Source organism: Cryptomeria japonica, chromosome 9 (genome assembly GCF_030272615.1).
Source record: "Cryptomeria japonica chromosome 9, Sugi_1.0, whole genome shotgun sequence".
NCBI lineage: Eukaryota > Viridiplantae > Streptophyta > Pinopsida > Cupressales > Cupressaceae > Cryptomeria > Cryptomeria japonica.
The window spans coordinates 511,417,963-511,438,916 of record NC_081413.1 but is presented as its reverse complement, the minus strand read 5'-3'; the positions used below and the strand labels follow the sequence as shown (position 1 = coordinate 511,438,916).

General features: G+C 34.4%; 1 pseudogene; it reads right to left on the bottom strand.

The window, feature by feature from the left end:
- Window positions 1-219: 219 nt before the first annotated feature.
- On the bottom strand, window positions 220-2,220 carry LOC131046978 (disease resistance response protein 206-like; annotated as a pseudogene).
- Window positions 2,221-20,954: the final 18,734 nt, after the last annotated feature.

The following is a 20,954-nucleotide window of genomic DNA, read 5'->3' as shown; positions in this document are numbered from 1 at the left end:
TGAGACAATCAAGAGTGCATCATGATGATCATGACACAAAAATTCATAGTACAGGTCTTATCATATGTAGAAGGGAAATTATCAGTGATATGTAGAAATGAAAGCACAAAAAATGTGTCATTTCATAATCTTCATAAAAGTTGATGGCAAAAGCATGCTCTTACACATGAGAGCTGGTCCCATTCAGGCACTATTAAAATAAACACTTCAAAAACATAATCAATAGCACTCATACAGTGTGATATTCACCCTGAGACGAAAATAAACTTCTCCCTCATATGCATCGGTATTGATAGTTGCAATTCCTCTGGCCATTAAGAAATCACCAGTGCCACCCACAACAGGTATATCTCTGTACTTAACCAAAATTGGGTCTACTCCATTGAAAGTAATGGTGCCCTTATAATCTGTTGAATTCAGCACAAATGTGAAGCCAAGCCAAGCACTGAATGTATTCTTCATATCATAGAAATAAAATCCCTAAGCTGTACCCACTGGAGGAGAGTGAAGATTATTGTCAAGAGTAATAGGATCATCAAATACAGCCAGATTCCCAAAGTGGTTGTTACCAGCCAAAATTGTGAGATTAGCTCCTTCAGGGGCTGCCACAATTGCAGAAGTTGCATTCTCTACATTTTTACCATTGTAGATTATATCATGGAAATACAAAACCAGATTCCTGTAGGGCTTTGGAAGCTTCTTTTTCCAGCTATGGCAATCTGCACCATTCAGCAGAACTGTGTGTTAGTTTAAAAAACGAGCAGAGAAAACACATAATAATGAACAAAAAAATAGCAGAAAGAATAATAGACACAACAAAGAACTCAAGACACAAGATTAACGTGGTTCACCACTAAATGGCTACGTCCACCAGAAATGCAGGGAGGATTCTTATTAACCAATATCCAATTACACAGTACATTATGTATGGGCTGCACACAACCATTTATATAAACATATCAAATATGAAATGAAGAGTCTTCTGGGGAAGACAAGAAGCCATGTGACTATTGGGCTTCATATACCCAACAATCTCCCCCATGAAGTCCAACTGGCATAGCCTGTAACATTCCCTGCATCTCCATTCCAAGGCTCATACTACAACCAGCTCTTAAGAAGATTTCAATATCGCCAAACTCTGTTCATAAATAGTGCGAATTAATCTTCTCCAAGTCAGATCAGAGTTAAAAACATACTCTCTAACTACTTCATCCAGTAATCCATAATTAGGAACACTACTATCAACAAATGCATAATACACTCCTCCATCAAAGTCTCTTGTTTTTGTGCTCCCCCGTAATAGAATATCTAGATCACCATTATCAGATTTTAATACCCAAATATAAAACTCTTGTACAGGTGTGAATAGCCTACAAACATCACTCCCAATTCTCATGGTTGCCTCACTGAATGAATTTGTTGTATTTTGTGCAGAAACTTGTGCAGCAATCAATGCATTCCACTCTGCCTCCACTGCTGCAATCTGCAACAATAAATCATCACTTTTGCAATCTGCTTGTTCTTCTTTAGGGTCATCCTCATTCGCTCAATTTGAGACTACATCCTCCTCACCTCGAGAGGCATCCTCCTCATTTTGGAAGGGAAACAAACCAATCTCTTCTTCAAACAGTGAATACAACAAACCCTCTTCTTCTTCAGTCAAAGTCTCCTCTGATTTCCAGCCATCCCACCAATGACATTTGGTTTCAACCTCCACTTGGACATCACTCTCTACCGAGTCTAGACTGCCAAGAAATTTTTCGGTGACTGATTTGGCCTCATCATCTGAAACTTTAGCCTGTTTATTGATAACATAAAAGCACCCAACTCCAGGATCAACTATCCAATCGGATCCCATCTCTGCTCAAGCCAACCGTGGCTCTGATACCAATTGTTAGTTATAAATGAACAAAGAAATTAATACAAAACAACAGAAAGATAATAACATAAACACAAAACACAAGTTTAACGTGGTTCACCACTAAATGGCTACGTCCACCAGAAACGCAGGGAGGATTCTTATTAACCAATATCCAATTACACAGTACATTATGTATGGGCTGCACACAGCCATTTATATAAACATATCAAATATGAAATGAAGAGTCTTCTGGGGAAGACAAACAGCCATGTGACTGTTGGGTTTCATATACCCAACACTGTGGACACCAGAAGCCACAGAAAACACAAGTTCAGAACTCTAGCATTCTTGATTGCCATTGTGCAATATATATTAGAAATGGTTGAAGAAAGAAGGGCTTTGAATTAGACAAAGAAGTCGTCTCACTATACTATTTGGTGAGATATTTGTGTGGGTTTCAGGTTGTACTTGAGGTGTCTACATATAACACTGAGCTGCACATATTACTTGAGGAGAGTTAAAAGATAAGTTAGTGTCCGGAGAGAAGTACGTGGGTGCTTACATCATCTATTTCTCATTTTTCTCCTCTGAAAGAAAATCCAACCAAATAGCCAAGCAAGAATTACAATTATTAGAATAAATATGTTTAACGTGTCAGTCAATGCTGACGAATCTTGAACCACTTGTGCATGACTGACAATTCCCTTCTGTTTTAGTTTATTGAGAACTATCTAAATGGATGTAATCCAAGAAGAATCATCGTTAGAGACTATAAGACAACAAACAATTTTATTTTATTTCTCAAACGGGAATGACCAGAGGTCTTCATGGCTCCCAAACAAATAAAATTTAGTAATGATATAATATATTATTTAGTTCTAAAATTCCATTTCTTATATATGGAATTATGAAAAATTTATTGTATATCTGACTAGAATCAATCTCTCTCTCACTTTCGTTTGAATACATAGAAAAAGAGCCCAAGAATGAGAGAAGAGATTGATTTTTCTTAAATATACAATAAATTTTTAATAATTTCATATATAAGAGATGAGACTTCTAAAACTTAATATATATTATACCATTAATTTTATGAGCCAATCATTATTTATGATATTTAGATATGAACTAAATAATATAATATATTAAAAATAGTATAACCTTTCATTGTTATTTATTATATGAGATTTAATATCATAAAACTTAATTGATACTAATAATAGTATATATGAGCATTTGTTTCAAGGGATATAAATACATGATTAGCATGATATAATAAATTGATACTAATAATGTCAAATTAGTATTTAAAACTTTATTACACAAAGGATAGTATAAGTTAATACTCATTATTCTTTTATAGTTTAATATCATTTATCAACTTATATAATATTATTAGAATATGAAGATTTCTTTCTATACATAAAATAAAATGTCAATGACACTTAAATTGGTATTTAATATTGGTTTTTGGCTTGGAGCTAGATATTAAACTTTCATATGTATAAAAATGTCATAAATAAATAATCATATTATTTGTATAATAGTTATGAATAATACTTTTAGCTCAAAATATCTTTTTAAGATTAAATTAATAAGTTGATAAAAGTATTGATAGAGAAATTGTTCATATAAAACATAATATAAATAATACATTTATGGATAATAATTGCACAACATAGGTCCAAGGGGTTGAGCTTAACTAGTTAAAACACTGGGTTCTCACTGTGGAGACCCAAGTTCAATTCCCAATAAGGACATCTAGAGTGGAATTCTAAGTTGTGACTCTTGGCCTTTCATAGAATGGGGAAGGTCTTGGGTCAAATCTAATCAAACATAATAATAATAATAATAATAATTCAAATTATTGCAGCTACGACCTATTATCTATCAAAAAATAAAAATAAAAATTGCACAACATAGCAATCCATAATCTAGTGATGATAGCTTTAATCATATTGAACTTAAGTGTTTTCAAATTAATTCCTCTATTTTGGTATACCATAGAAGGTTTGTTAAATTTTTATTCTCGTCCTTCGAACATGGTATTTATATCTAAATTATAGTAGTTACAACTAAATTAAGAATAAAATGATTGAAATAATGAACGACTAGTTATTCCCATCCACACCCAACCTAGATATTAAACTTATTCTAGCGACATGCTACTCCTAACTATTACATAGTCAATGGAATCCGATGGCCAATTTTTTCCATGTTCTTGCTACATGACAGTGGGTTGATGCTAGTTTCAATTATTTGGCTAAATAAAAAATAGTCAAGATTGAATGATTGGGATGCGTTTGATAATTTTGCATCTTGTATGCAACATTTTGTGAGTGAGGGAGGGAGAGATAGAAAGAAAGGAGATAGAAAGAGACTGAAAGATAAGTAGAGGAGGGAAAGAGAGAAGAGGGGGGAGGGTAGTAAAGATACAAGTAGACAGAGAGAGATATATATACCACAATATATATAGAAAGAGAGAGAGAGAGGGAGAGGGAGAGGGAGAGAGACATATAGTACAATGGGTGATGTAGAGAGATAGATATGGATAGGGAAAGAGACAAAGAGTTAGGGAGATGGGTAGAGAGATAAGGAGATAAAGTAGATAGAGGGAAGAAAGAGATCCCCATAGATAGAGAGGGAAAGGAGGCAACAACACCTCAAAATTCTGAGCTAAATTTCATCCTTTTCATCATGGTTTGATGTTTGTCATAAGTCCTAATTACCCTTAAATCCAAAACCCTTGGTGGCCTATTTCATTTTAGTTTTTTGAGCCTATGTTATGGTTTTAGTTAATCGATGGTAGACATTTTTTTTAGTTTTAAGCTATAACCTTTTGTCATGTTGGTATCGTTGGTCACTAACCCATTCTACCTAGTAATTTTTCTACACGATTAATAAATTTTCCTATATCAGTGAAAATATTTCTTTAGTCCCTTGAAGATTAGACCAATGGCTTGAAGAGCCACATGGCCCTCTATCATGCTAGAGCCATCGATCCCCCAAGAGCACATAGACCGTCCAATAAGAAATAAGCGCATTAGAATTCAAAGGCATGGTTGTGCATGCTAGAGCCTTCTCATTGGAGCAAGGCATCAAGGAGCTAGAGATGTCAAAACATAGTCACGCCCCCAACATCCCATGGTGCTGACATGTGTCTAAGTGGAAGCCAGTGTGGAGAGAAGCGTAGTGAATATTTATAAGGAGGTCAATCTCTTAATCATAACTATCCATTCCCACATGAGCGTTGTTGATCAATGACTCAAATTTGAACAATGTTGCCAAATGGTTACTAATATGGAATCTACTCGCACATAAATGGGGATTAATGGTGAAGTGACTATAGTAGTTGAGTTTGATAACTATTGGAAGCTATTATAAGTAACTATAGGACTGTTTCACTCCACCAAACTACCTGCACCTGATGGAATTGTCTAATTTGAGATCTAGGAAAAGTTGGAGAGATAATTTCATAATTCAACTAGTGAGTTAACCAATTTTTCAATTCTCATATGTGATTATGATCGAGATTGCACGTCCAATTGAAGTGTGAATAGTAAAAGAAATCTTTCAATAGTATTTAATCAAGTTCTATAGAACCCTAGTCGTAGAGTGGGAAACCCTAGTCTGTCAAAATGAGTAGACAACATCCAAGGATGATTGATAAAGATCTAATTAAGAAATTTCAAGGCAAGAGAGCTTTGTATCTAGGGTGTGGGCCAAGAGGACTGAAGGATAGAATGTTTGATAGTCTACATGGGGTTAGAGATGCCAAAATTCTAGAAGCAAGATGGGATTTGTTCCAACCTTGCTATTAGAAGAGAGGTTCAAATATTCTCATGAGGAATGAATGAGAGCTTGGTCCTGGAAATCTCATTCTACCAAATGTCTTTGGTGATCTGTTGATTTCATGAAGGTTTTGGTGCAAAGATATGATGTTGAATGGAAATCCATAATCACTGCAGGTGGGTAGGACATGATTAACATCAACAAGTTTCACATTTCAGATTGTTTTTCTTTTGAATAGAGAAAAATTGACAATAATTGAATTGAGGGAAATGGAAGAGAATTACAAGGTCCATGATAAGTTGTAGAAGGCCAAGTTAATCTCTAAGATGAAATGGAAGGGTGCAATAGGAAATGTTGAACACACGATAGGATTAAGAGGAGGGATGAATTTGTCTAGAACTCTACAATATTGATCTTACAAATTTTAAGTAGCATTTAACCATTCTAAAATAATATTGAAAATAATCAACTATCAACACACAAACACTAGATTTACATGGAAAACCCAATAGAGAAAAACCATGGTGAGATTCATACTCATAATATAAATAAAATTGAATAAAGTTTTTTAGGCTCATTGTCAAGGGGCATCATGTACCTCATGGAATTACAAGACTAAGGCACACTACCTTAGGGAAAGATACATGTACTTGCACAACTAAGGCTCACTGCTCTAGAGCAAGATACACAGAGTTTCCAAGAGACCCACTATCTTCCAGCAACAAAAAGAATAGCTGAACTAATATACAAACAATCTCCTAATCATGATGTTATCCTTGAACCTCCATGTCATGTGACCAATATCATCACAAACAGATCTCACAACAACTGTTTCCTTAGAACACTATCACACTAAATTAATTGCCATCAAAGCTCTTCACAAATTGACTTTCACACATCTGCACTATCAAATATGATTGCACATCATTCATATTCATTTCATGTCAATTCACATACAATTCATACATTCGCACTCCTTAAATTTACAAGCTAGATCATCAAAAATATAGTTGAGGGTCGACCATAGACAGAGTAAACAATATTGTATAAAATAAGCCACTCAAAAAAAAAAATTCCAATGCAATCCACTCCAGGAGAAAGAGGGGACCCAAATCCTCCACAACACATCCTTATAAGTTGAATCCAGTGTATCGCATGCACTAACACATCATCTAAAGTTGGCACCAAATGCAACATATTTAGATACACAATAAAACCTAGTAACTAGTCGACCAAAAGAGTTTCCAATAAAATTTCTTAACATTGATCTCCACATACTATGATGAGATCCATAACAATATTCTAACTCAACCTCCAATGCATATCTGGACCAAAAAGTATGATCCAATCAAGATAATCAAATTGGGTACATTGAAAGACAACACAACTGAACATACCAAGGACAAACCAACATAACTCACATGTGGAATAAAAACATCACCAGAGAATTAAATTAAAATACTGCAGGAATCAAATAAAAATATCCACCTAACCATAACACAATATTCCTCATATTTAAAGGCCATCAAGCACTTTCTAGACCAGTCTAAGAAATGGTCTCACTATTGGAGAACAATAACAACAAACTTCTACAGTTCGTGAACTTGAAAAACAAATGATGCAACATCCACATAACACATACAATTTATTTTGAAGCATAATCTTCAACATTTGGAGGAATGCAAAGCATTATACCACTAGGGCATTAAGTACTCTTTCCTACATATTAAACTTGTCACAACTGTAACTTTCCAAAGATAGCTCATCAACACAAATTCAATAGCAACACTAGAAAGAGAAACATGGATCAAACTCAATAGCAACATGACAAACGCAATGACAACACTTGACAAAGAAACCTACAACTGTACAAGATCATATCCAAACTAGACTTCATCCAGAACAACAAGTTTTGCATCAATGACAACATAACTCAAAATTCCAACAATCTCCCCTTTTGTCTTTAAATGAAACACTTAAAAAATAAGCACAATGACACAAAAACATTATTTGCCCCTTTGACATCAAAGGAAAGGGGCACAACTCAACATGACATACTGATTTCTACAACATTCCTTCTTACATAGATAATATCCTATTAGGAATTGCATGCAGAAAATATCAATTAAATGTAAATAAAGATTAAATAGAGGAATGAAAAAAATAGAAATAATAACAATGAAGAGACAATTTTTAACATGGTTCACCCAAAGTCAGGCTACATCCACCAAATAGAGAGTCCAATATTATTATCTAACAAATCGAACATAATACAACCAACAAGCTCTTGCAACTCAATACCACTGCAAAATGCTTCTCCATTTCTTAAATGTTTCATTTTCAACCAAACTTCTCCATTAATCTTTTACCTGTCTCATTCTCAACCAAACTTCTCCATTTCTTAAATGTTTCAAATACATCAATTTTTTTTTCTAAAGAAATAAATCCAAACCTTTGTAGTTGCATCATCTATGACTATAAAATAATACCGAGAGCCACCAAGAGAAGATACCTGAGCCATTCCCCATACATTTGTATGCACAAGCTCCAACTTTTCATCTTTCTTTTGCTTCCCATCCTTGAGAAAACTAACTCTCTTTTGTTTTTCATACACACAACTTTGATAGAAATCCATATTAATGTATTTTAGACCTTGTAAAATCCTTTTAGAATGAAGTACCTTCATATCTTTTTCACTTAAATTTCCAAGTCTTTTATGCCACAATGTTATCTGAGAACCCACGACAACTGTTTTAGTCTCTTCATTTGAACTCGCAACAGCTATTCCTAAACTTGTTTGGGTATTCTTTGCAAAAACTAAAGTAGAAGGAACAGTTTGACTTGTACAAAGATATAAGGTGCCTACTTTAACACCTTTTTCTACTATCAAGGAACCTCTTGAAACCTTCTAATTTTTACCATTAAAAGTATTTTTGTAACCTTCATCACCTAGCTGCCCTACTAAAATTAAATTCCTTCTTAGCCTTGGAATATACCTTACCTCTTATAGTAGCCAATGATTCCCATTCTGCAACTTAATCTTAATTCTTCCCTTTCCAACAATCTGATAGGGTTCATTATCTCACAAATAAACCAGCCCAAAATCCTCTTGGACATAATAAAAAAATAGCTTTTATGGGGCGTAGCATGAAATAAGGCCCCTGAATCTAAAACCCATGAATCATCAACATTATCTAGGGAAAGAATCAAAGAATCATCTTTATATTTATTACTTACTAAATTTGCCTCCTTATTACCTTCTTTTTTGTCTCCTTTATTCTTCTAAGACCAGTAATCTTTCTCTAGATGACCTAGTTTCCCAGAGTGCCAACAATATTTTAGTCCTCTGGATTGGGACCTCTTATCCTTTTATTTTCCTTGTGACTTCCCATGACCTCCAGAACCTTTTCCTTTCTCCTTTGATCTACCCCTTCTTTCTCCATTCACAAAACTACTTGATGGGGATCCACCTAAGCATTTCCTATGAATTTACTCACTCTGAATAACACCAACAACATCATCAAATTTCAAGGTATTTGAACCAAAAATAGAGTTACTAACCGCCATTACCAAACTATTCTAGCTTTTAGGCAAAGAACATAATATTAGGAGAGATCTAACTTCTTCATTGAAATTTACCTTTACAAAAGTCAATTGATTGGTAATAATATTAAACACATTTAAATTATCTATCATAGATCCACCTTCAATCATTTTCAGATTAAACAAATGCTTCATGAGAAATACCTTATTTGAGGCTAAGGATTTTTCATACAATTTAGCCAAATCTTTCATCAGTTGATCTTTTTTCTTCACTTCTATTATATTGAATGAAACAAATGGTGTCAGACACAACCAAATGGTTTTCAATGCCTTTTTGTCTAGAATATTCTAATCCTCATCACTCATTCTATCAATTTCTTGGCTATTCCTTCCAACAACCTCCATAAATCCTTATGATAAATATAATCCTCCATCTGCATCTTCCATAACTAATAGTTTTGCCCATTGAATTTTTCTACCTTAAATTTACTCTCGTCCATGTTAGCATTATGTTATATGTTGTCATTGTTGTCAAATCTCATGGTCCAAATTAGGTCCAGATGTAGTATGTTGAGCAGTAGCATATGTATGTGATGGTATATAGTGTTAGGAGGTTTCCTAAATATCTCGAATGTCTTATCTTTTTGGAAGATGTGCTACTAATATTATTAAGTGCTATTCTTGTGTCTGATTTGATCTGGAAGTCAAGATCTTGGTCCAAAAGTCAAGATTATTCTATGGTGATTCTTTAGTGTTTGGATAATGTTTTAGGTCTGTCTTTGGTGAGGTGCATAGCATGTTGATGTGTTCGATGAAGAATGTCATGATGAGATCTACTTCTTATTCCTTCCCACCACTAGATTTTTTAGTGGAGACCTATGTTAGATCTCTCTCTTGGCCAAAATTCAGGATCATATTTTTCGAGAGAGTATTTATAAAGGTTGATTTGGATGAGTTGTGGATTTGTATGTTGAAGGCAAGTGAGATTGAAAGAATTCAATTGTTGTTGAGTTTTGTTATGAATTGATACCAGAAGTAGTTTTGGAAGTGCAGATTGTGTTTCAGTGGTGGATTCTCTTGTATCTTTCTCTCTTCAAAAGTGAGCCTCTTTCTGAGAAGTGATCCCTTTGACAGTGAACCCTCCCATAGTGAGCATCTTGGCAGTGATCCATCCTTTGTAAAAATCAACTTAACTGGTGTCACCTTAACCAATGTTTATATATTGAGAATTAGCATTCTCCATGGTTTTTCCCTTCTTGGATTTTCCACATAAATTCTTGTGTCTCTTATGTCTGATCTGTTATGTGCATATGCTTTCATGTTTATCTATTTTTATTAATTCTTCTAGTTGTTCTAGATCTGTTAATAAAGGTTACATGGGAATTTTTGTTGTGAATTGATTCATCCCCCCTCTCAGTTGCTTGGATATTCAGCAATTGGTATCAGAGATTGGGCTCTTTGATAGAGAGCTTAATCACTTGAGTTAGATCTTGATCTAATGGAAAACACATTATCCATTCCTATCTTTGAAGGATCTAATTACAGTTTTTGGAAAGTGAAGATGAGAGGTTATAATCTAGTTTGTCTAGGTTACAACACTTGTAAGGCTATGGAGACTAAGTATGTTCAACTAGTAGAAGTTCAAACCTATGAAGAAAATGAAAAGGCAAGGTATGTTATCTTTAGTGCATTATCAAAAAATGAATTGAAAAAAGTTCTCTTTGAATACTGCTTATGAGGTTTGGTAGAAGTTAAAAGGTATCTATGAAGGAAATGAGAGAGTTAAGTTGACAAAGAGGCTAACAACTAAGTGAAGGTATGAAAACCTAATGAAGGAAAGAGAAGACATTGTAAGCTATCTTGAGAAGGTTGACAATGCTGTGAATAAAATTAGAGAGCTCAGAGGCACTTTTAATGATGAAGATGTTATTGACAAAATCTTGATGACTTTACTAGTGATTTATAGTGATAAGATCTTGCTATTGAAGAAACCTATGATCTGAAGAAGTTCACTAGATAACAACTATTTGGTACCCTAACTGCATTTGAAGTAAGAAAGTTTGGAAAGGACAAAAACAAATCATAGACAACAATCAAAGAATTTGAGGATTCTCTGGATGATGATGAGAGTCTTGATGAGATGGAAGAAAATTTTGTGAAGAAACTAAAGAAAGGCACCACCAAGTACAAAGGAATGTTACCCTTTAAATGTTTCAGATGTGAAAAGATTGGGCATATAGATAATAGATGTCTAGAAAAGGGAACTAGAAAAAAATTGAGGGAAAATAAGAGAAAGTTCAATAAGAAAGATTATTATGTTGAGGATGATGTTGGGTTATCCCATAAAGTTGGGTTACACTTTTTGGTACATCTTGATTTTTGCTTAAATCATACATTTTTTGGAAAATATAATGATTCAATCCTTGAGAGGTCCCATTTGAATTATTTAATTGAAGAGAGCTATATCAAAGCCTCGTAGATTGAAATCCCCTGGATAGAACCTCTATACTCTTAAATCATACCGACAATGGAGTCTCCTTTGCACCTATCAAAATGCTGATAAAAATCAACTTTACATTAGCTTTTGCAGAGTCAAATGAATTCATTTAAAAGTTTTATTTTTTGCAATATGTAGTCCTCATTATAATATTTTCAAATAATATAATTTTTAATATACCTAATTTAATTTATTTATTTATTCTTTATTTTTTATGAATGTAGGTTTTTCATTGAAAATTAGGGATTGTGTTTCACACGGGTGGAAATTTTGAAAAATGGAGAAAAAAATTGTAAAAAATATCTTTTCCTTTGTATTGATATCCTCATTTCAATACAAAAAGAATAAGCTAATTCAAATACATACAAAACAAGTTATGCATTACCAAATACTCCTCTGTCCAAATTACAATTACTCTGAGTTAAAAAATTAACTAAAAAAATATATATGTAACAAAAAAATATGAAAAAATATCCATACACTAGATATTGGTCTGACAAATCTATAAATTTAAAAATTAGAATTTCCTTAGATTTCTATATAAAATCTTATGTATTATAGAATAAATGCCACTTCTGAAAAGTGTTGATTATTGTAAATATTAAATTATTAAAAGTTACATAATAGTATGGGCAATTCATTTTTAATTATTTAAAAAAAAATATTTAGAATCTATATGAAAAAACTCACTAATCAGTAGCTTACTTCATCTTCAAATTCCTAATGGTTTATCTGTTATAAGTGGTAGAAAGTAAAGATCTGTTACAAAATGCTAGTTTGAGTGTCAAGTTTGGCAAAAAAGTGTAACCCATTATTATGGAATCACCCTATTGGTATCTTAGATGATGAGTCAAACTATGAAGAAGGTGATTGTTTATTTCTGGTAGAAAAGGATGTTCCTAGGTTTGACAATTCTAAAACTATTGCTACTGCATTTTATGCTAGAAGAGATAAGAATCAATGGTTGATTGATAATAGATGTTCAAATAATATGACTAGTGATAAGAGTAAGTTCACAAATCTTGAAAAATATGATGCAGGTTCTATTAAGCTCAAAGATGATCGAACAACACAAATTGTTGTAATTGGTTCAATTACTTTTCATGGAAAACATAACACTGACAATGTCTACTATGTGAAAGGTTTGCATCATAATCTAGTGTTGGACAGATGTGCAAAAATGGATATAATGTTGTTTTTTAGGATAATGGATGCGAGATCTGAAAGGAGTTTGGAATGGTTATTGTAGCTGGAAGGAGGACAAATGGAAATATGTATTAGTTGCAAGGAGATACAAGACACTGTTTAATATCTCAACTTGATGATAGCTAGCTATGGCATCGAAGGATGTGTCATATCAACTTTGACAACTTGGTACAGATTAGTTCAAGGATTGCAATGAGAGATTTAGTGAGATTGACTAAACTAGAGAACAACATTTGCAAGGAATGTCAAGTAGGAAAACAAACAAAGAGGAAATTCAAGGGGAAAAAGTACTCATCAACTAGATTATAGGATTTGGTTTACACAGATCTATGTAGTCTGACCAAAACAAGGATCAAGGTGAGAGGTATTTCATGTTACTGATTGATGATTATTCTAGGATGACTTGGGTTGCATTTTTAAGAGAGAATTCTAAGGCATTAGAGAAGTTCAAGATATTCAAGGCAAAAGTTGAGAATGAGGTTGATAGAAAATCAAGTGCTTCAGATCTGATAAAGGTGGAGAATTTATTTCTAATTAGTTTAATGCCTTCTATGAGAAACATGGAATTAGAAGACAGTTATCTGCTCCTCGGACACCACAACATAATGGTGTAGTGGAAAAAATGAACTGAACTATACAAGAGGTAGCTAGAACTATGATAAAAGGAGTATAATTATCAAAAATTTACTGAAGAGAAGCAATTCATACATCAACATACACTCTTAACAAAATTTTGTATTGGAGGAAATATTGGAAGACATCTTATGAACTTTGGTATGGTAGAACTCTGACAGTGAAATATTTCAAAGTATTTGGAAGCAAGTGATATATCTAAAGAGATGAGGATAATCTTGAAAAAATTGACAATAGAGTATATGAAGGCATACTCTTGGGTTACTCAACAAAGAGCAAGGCATACCGATATTATAAAAATAGGCTAAATAAGATTGTTGAAAGTAAAAGTGTGAGAGTTGATGAAAGTACCTCAAAATACTCAAAAAAATTAGTAGGATATAAATCAGATGAGTCTAGAGAAAGGAAAAAAGGAAGAAGAAAAAAAAAGTGAAGAAAAGAATGATCAAGATGCTCCAACATCTACATCCAAAACCCCAAGGTATGTTCAGAGGAATCATTCAGAGGATCAGATTATTGGAGATAAGAGAAAATGTATCATCATAAGAAGTCAAGCAACTCAAGAACAAGTTTTGTTATGTTTACTATCTGAAATTGAGTCAAAGACAATAGAAGAAGCTTGTAATGATTAGAATTGGATGAAGGCAATGAAAGAGGAATTGGATCAGATTGAGAAAAATTAGACATGGAAATTAGTCAACAGATTGGAAGACAAGAATGTTATTGGAACTAAATGGGTATTTTGGAACAAGATGGATGAAGATGGAAAGGTTGTAAGAAACAAGGCAAGGTTGGTTTGCAAAGGATATACTCAGATTGAAGGCATTGACTTTGATGAAACTTATTCCCCAGTTGCTCGAATAGAGGCAATAACGATGTTCTCAGTATTTACAACATTCATGCACTTCAAGGTCTATTAGATAGATGTAAAATCAATATTCTTAAATGGATAATTGAAAGAAGAAGTTTACATTAAACAACCAGAAGGTTTTAGGTTGAGAGATGATCTAAACATTGTTTGCAAATTGAAAAAGGCTTTGTATGGACTGAAACAAGCCCCTAGAGCCTAGTATAGAAAATTAGACAAGTGTCTAACTGATCAAGGATTTAATAAGGGTTCGGCTAACATAAATCTATATTTCAAGACTAATTCAGGCAAGATCCTAATTGTTGTGGTATATGTTAATGATATAATATTTGGAGGAAATGAAGATATGTGCAGAAGATTTGCTAGTGAGATGCAGAAAGAATTTGAGATGTCCATGATTGGTGAATTAAAAGAATTTCTTAGTTTGCAAGTCAATCAGAATAATAAAGGAATTTTCATTTCTTAGTCTAAGTACATCAAAGAGTTGTTAAAGAATTTTGGGTTAGATAATTCTAAACCAGTGTGTACACCTATGACCACAAAATGTAAGTTAACCAAATATGACAAATCTCCTAAGGTAGATGCAAGTCAGTATAGGTCAATGATTGAAGGATTGTTTTATTTGACTGCTACCAGACCAGATATCATGTATGCAGTGTGTTTGGCAACTGAATTTTAGTAAGAATCAAAAGAATCACATGTTGTAATAGTGAAGAGGATTTTCAGATATCTAAAAGACACAAAAGAATTTGGTTTGCGGTATCCTAGGAGCTTAGATTTTACCTTGACAAGTTATATAGATGTAGAATAGGTCAGAATTGATGACTAGAAAAATTGCAAGTGGAGGAGCATTATATCCTATCTCCCGGTTACTTGCTTGGTCGAGTAAGAAGAAAGACTATATGTCTCTATCTACAATAGAAGCATAATACATTGCAACATCTTCATGTTGCACATAGATCTTATGGATGACGTAGTTTTTGAAGGAAATTGGTGTAAAGTTTGATGACCCTATCTCAATCATATTTGACAATATCTGTGCAATAAATATTTCAAGGAACTGATACAAAATTTCAGAACAAATCATATGTCTATCAGGTACCACTTCTTGAGGGAAAAAGTATTGGACAATGAACTCAAAATTGATTATGTACCTAGAAAAGAGAAGATTGTAGATATATTCACTAAGGCATTGTGCAAAGATACTTTTGAGTATCTTTGGAAAAAGTTAGGGGTATTACCCCTTTTCAGTTTGAACTAATGTGTATTTTGATGTGCATTGGTCCAATGATAATCTTGCATATTCTCTTCTGGACTAATGCTTAGATGCTTCCTCTCAGGGGTAGTAGGAGTGAGTTTGAAAGGGGGATTTTTTCCCGTCTTTGTCATTGTTATCAAAGGGGGGGAGAGAGTATAATGTTTTTTTATTTTCTTGATGGATTTTGCCATCAATGACAAAAGGGAAGATTGTTAGCATTATGTTATATGTTGTCATTGATGTCAAATCTTGTGGTCTGGATTAGGTCCGGATGTGGTATGTTTAGCAACACCATATGTATGTTATGGTATTGAGCGTTTGGAGGTTTCCATGAATTCCTGGATGTCCTGTCTTTTTGAAAGATGTGTTGCTAATATTATTCAGTTCTATTCTTAGGTCATGTTTGATTTAGAAGTCAAGATCTTGGTCTGAAAGTCGTGATTGTGCTATGGTGATTGTTTAGCATATGGATAATGTTTTAGATCTAGTATTGGTGATGTGTGTAGCGTGTTGATGTGTTTGATGAAGAACCTCATTATGAGGTCTACTTCTTATTCCTTCCCACCACCAGAATGTTTAGTAGAGACCTATTTTAGATCTTTGTCTTGGCCAACATTGAGGTTCATGTTTTCCTAGAGATAGTATATATAGAGGTTGATCTAGATGAGTTGTAGTGTGGCTTTATATGTTGAAGACAAGTGAGATTGAAAGAATCTAGTTGTTGTAGAGTTGTGTTGCAAATTGATACCGTAAGCAATTCTGACAATCTAGACTATGTTTTAGTGGTGGATTCTCTTATATTTCTCTCTTTGGTAGTGAGCCTCTTTCTGGGTAGTGAGCCTTTATGGGCAATAGGCTCTCTCGTAGTGAGTATCATGGCAATGGTCCATCCTTTATAAAAATCACCTTAACCGGTGTCACCTTAATCAATGTTTATATATTGAGAATTAACATTCTCCATGGTTTTTCTGTTCTTGTGTTTTCCACATAAATTCTGGTGTCTTGTATGTCTAACCTGTTATCTGCATATACTTTCATGTTTATTTGTTTTATTAATTTTTCTAGTTGTTTGTGATCTATGAATAGAGTTTAAAGGGGAAGTTTTGTTGTCAACTGATTCACCCCCCATCTCAGTTGCATAGATATTCAACAATCTAAAATTGCTCCCACTTAATCATGAGAATCCCACTCAACTGTGAGACCTTCCTGTAGATGATAATAAAAGACAACCCGCTCTGATACCACTTGTTAGGAATTGCATGCAGAAAATATCAATTAAATGCAAATAAAGATTAAATAGAGGAATGAAAAAAATAGAATTAGTAATAGTGAAGAGACAATTTTTAACGTGGTTCACCAAAAATCAAGCTACATCCACCAAGTAGAGAGTCCAATATTATTATCCAACAAATCAAATAGATTACAACAAACAATCTCTTGCAATTAAATACCCACGCAAAATGCTACAAAAACTACCAAAAACCATAGCCCTTAGCTATTTTATCAAGAATTATGTCAGTTACAAAAATTAGGGTTAGAATATGTTAGCCAATAGAAAATAACTCCTAAAAGTGGTGCTGCCCCTTGACCCCTGTTGAATAATTTGGGGGGAAACTATGTCGATAAAAGTGGGGAAAATTTAACCTCTAAGTTTGATTAGGTTCCATTTACCAACATATCATTCTGACACTACTCTCAAAAAACTAAAAGAAAATAAATACTCCACTACTCTCCCTGAGAGCTTCAACATCGTCAATCTAGGATACAAAGAATAAGCCTTGAATCTCCCCCTAGAAAGATGCACCTCATATATTCATCTAGTTAGAGAAAGGAGGGGCAATGACACCTAATTTCAGCCTAAGATATTGGTGCAGGGGCACTTGAGCAATTTTGTTGTGTAAGTTCTAGGAGTTGGTATCCTATGATTTTTGTTTTGTAATAAGATCTATGGGTTTTAGAATAAGTGCTCAAATGTTTGTAAGGACCCTAGGAGTCAGTGATTGGCCAATTTTGGGATATGGGCTCTTAAGGGTGCCAAATAGAGAACTTAGTAGAACAAGTTGATTTTTGAGTTAGAATAGGTTGGTATGATGTAGGTTAGAAGGTTTTATGGTCATTTGAACCTTTAGAAGTTACCTAGGTTTGATTTAGGAAAAATTTTCTCAACTATGTAAAAGTTGTAAAAAGTTGCAAAAGTTGCTCATAACAACTTTGCAACATTTGCATTTTCCAAACACCAATGGCTAGTTGGTTATCTTTTCAGTTAAATAAATGTGTAACCAACCCAAGGCCAATATAAGGCTTGGGAAAATCAATGAGAATGGTGGGTTGAAGAATTGAAAAAAGAAGAGCAAGTTTAGCCTTTCAAATTTTGCGTTTTCAACGAGTATAGTTGAGTTTAGTAGGATTTGTACGATTTGTATGGACTTCCAAGCCCAAATCAAGGCATGAACTATTAGAGAAGAGACATACCTTTCATTTCATGGTGATTTCAAGATTTTGAAGTGTAATAGTTTTTAGTTTTGTCATTTTTGTTGCAGGCGGATCCTAAAGACCTTAAAAACAAGGGTTTTGAAGACTCTATGGCTCAATCCTAGCATTCCATGATGGAAATTCATACTGAAACCTTGTGGAATGCTAGGAGGCCTTGTAAAGTATGCTTTCAATTTGATTTTAAGACAAGGGAGGCTAAACTCCATATTTTCCACCATACCCTAGCCTTGGCACATTGAGTTGGCAAGCAATGGGGATCATGGACAACATGCCCTAGATGGGTAAATCTGTTGGATGGATTTGATTCTAGGTTGGCTTAGAAATACTCATGGGTGTATAGACTTGAGACAATCATCAAAATATTTGGCCATTTGGACTGGTGAAGGCATTTGAGCAAAACCCTATTTTGTAGGCTTAAAAGGAGGGAATTAGGCTTAAAAAGGGTTAGGTGGGTTAGAAACCAAACCCATATCCAATTTTGTGATATTGTATGAATATTCCAAAAGGGTATCTAAAAATATAAAGAGTTCATACCAGTGTTCACGAATTTGGGCAGATAAGTACAAAATACCTCATTGGTAGGGCTAATTGGACTAGGTCTCCTAGTAGGTCTAAAAGAGAAAATTGGTCTTTAAGATTGGAAATGGTAATCTCTAAAGACGTAGATGAAGGGATAGGGTTAGAAAAGAAAATTAAATCAACCCTATGTGAGTTGGAATGTGTGAGAGAAGATCCTAAGGTAGAGGGGGTTGGCTCTTGGTGAAGGTGTGAGAAAGTGTTGAGTAAGAGAGTCTCAAGTAACTAGTGTTGGACACTCACAAGACAAGAGGTGGTCACCATAATCTAAGGAACTTGGGAAGGTCATTAAGGGTGTGCCCTACAACCCTTGGAAGGTTAGGGATGGTGTGGAACCATTGGATGGTTCAAGAGACTGGCTAGAGAGACATCAAGAATAAGCAAACTCGGTAGGAGTGAGAATCCCCTCTACATCAGATTGGTATTAGAGCCAACTGTTTAAAAAAAGTGGTGTATGTAAGAGGTAGAATCAAGGGCCAGTAGTATGCCACCTAAGGCAATGAGTCAAGAGGCCATTAGGAAGTTGGTCCAAGACATGCATAGTAAATCCCAGGAGCAAGAAACCAAGAAAGGTAAGGGTAAGATCATAGTGTGGGGTGATGAAACTGATAATGAAGAAGTAGATGTGATAGGGGTGGTGATAGAAAAGAAGGAGTTGGATAAAGATCAAAAAAATTTCTTGGATGCCCTTAAATCACTCAACAAAGATAGTGTAGATGGTTTATCAATCTATAGTGGAAGCATAAATGGAGAAGAGCTATTGGATTCAATAGAGGCTTTGAACAATCATTTTGAATACAAGGATGTTGTAGAAGAAAAGAGGGTCAATCTAGCTAAGACAAAGTTGAAAGGATTCTCTCTAGTGTGGCGGAACATGATGGAAGAAGAAAGGGAACAAACAGGAAGAAAGACGTTTAGAATAAAAACTCAATTCCTACCTCTAGATTATGAGGTGTAGATACACAAGAAGTTGATGAGTTTGAATCAAAGAGAAATGGATGTGAGTGCCTACATAGAGGAGTTCAACAAACTAAATCTAAGAGAAAGGAAGCAAGAGGAAGAAGTGGAGAAGGTAGCAAGATACCTAAATGGCCTAAGACAAAAAATTCAAGATGAAATCAGCATGTTGGCACTTGAGACAGTCCACAAGTGTTTTCAGTTGTTTTTGAGAGCAAAGACAAGATCAAGAGGAAAAGTGAGTTTAATCAAAGAGGTAGAGGTGGTAAAGGGTTTATAGGAAGAGGTACCTTTGGAAGGGGACATAACTCAGGAAAGAATGAAGAAAGCAATCAATTTGAACATAGTGGGGATAACTTTAGCTAGCATGACCAGTTTAGAGGCAACTCTAGAGGAAGAAACAACTTTAGGGGCATTTTTGGTACTCAAGGAAGAGGGTGCATAGTCTTCACCGGTAAATGCTTTCATTGTCATCAAGTGGGCCACACAATGAGCCGGTGTCCTGAAAAGACTTCAAGTTCTTATGTAGGTGAAAGAAGAACTCAATTGGTGCATGAGGAAGACAATCAAAGTGGTACCTCACCAATCAGCAAAGCTAGACCAATTCTAGAAGGAGAGAATCTGATGCTAAGAAGGACCTTGTTGAAGGTAGTGTAGGCCAAAGAACCTACTCAAAGAAAGACACTCTTTAAAACCACTTGCAGATCATAAGGTAAGATTTGTAGGGTCATAGGGGATTCGGGGTCTACTAAGAACATTGTAGCAGTTGAGATGGTAGACAAACTCAAGTTGAAAAGGTTGCCACACACCAATCCCTATAAGGTATCATGGTTGAGTAAAGGACAACATGTGTTAGTTGATGAGCAAGCTTGGATAGACTTTGAAATTGGAGAGTATAAGGATAGAGTACTATGTGATATACTACCCATGGATGCATGCCATTTATTGCTTGGATGCCCTTGGCAATATGATGTCAAATCCATACATGATGGGGAGAAGAATTCCTATGTTATCACCAAGGAAGGTAGAAAGTTCCAAATGGATACTTTAGTTGTTAAAGGAGAAGAAAGACATGTAGGTTCCAGTGTGATGTTGCTTAGTGGGAAAGTGTTCCTAAAGGAGTTGAAGCATGAAGTGAACCAAGGATGTGCCATCATAGTGAAACCAAAAGTAGAGGCAAAGACTGAATCCAAACCGGTAATACCTCAAGAAGTGAAGACCTTGTTGGACCGGTACAAAGACATTGTTGTAAATGAGATACCAAATTCTT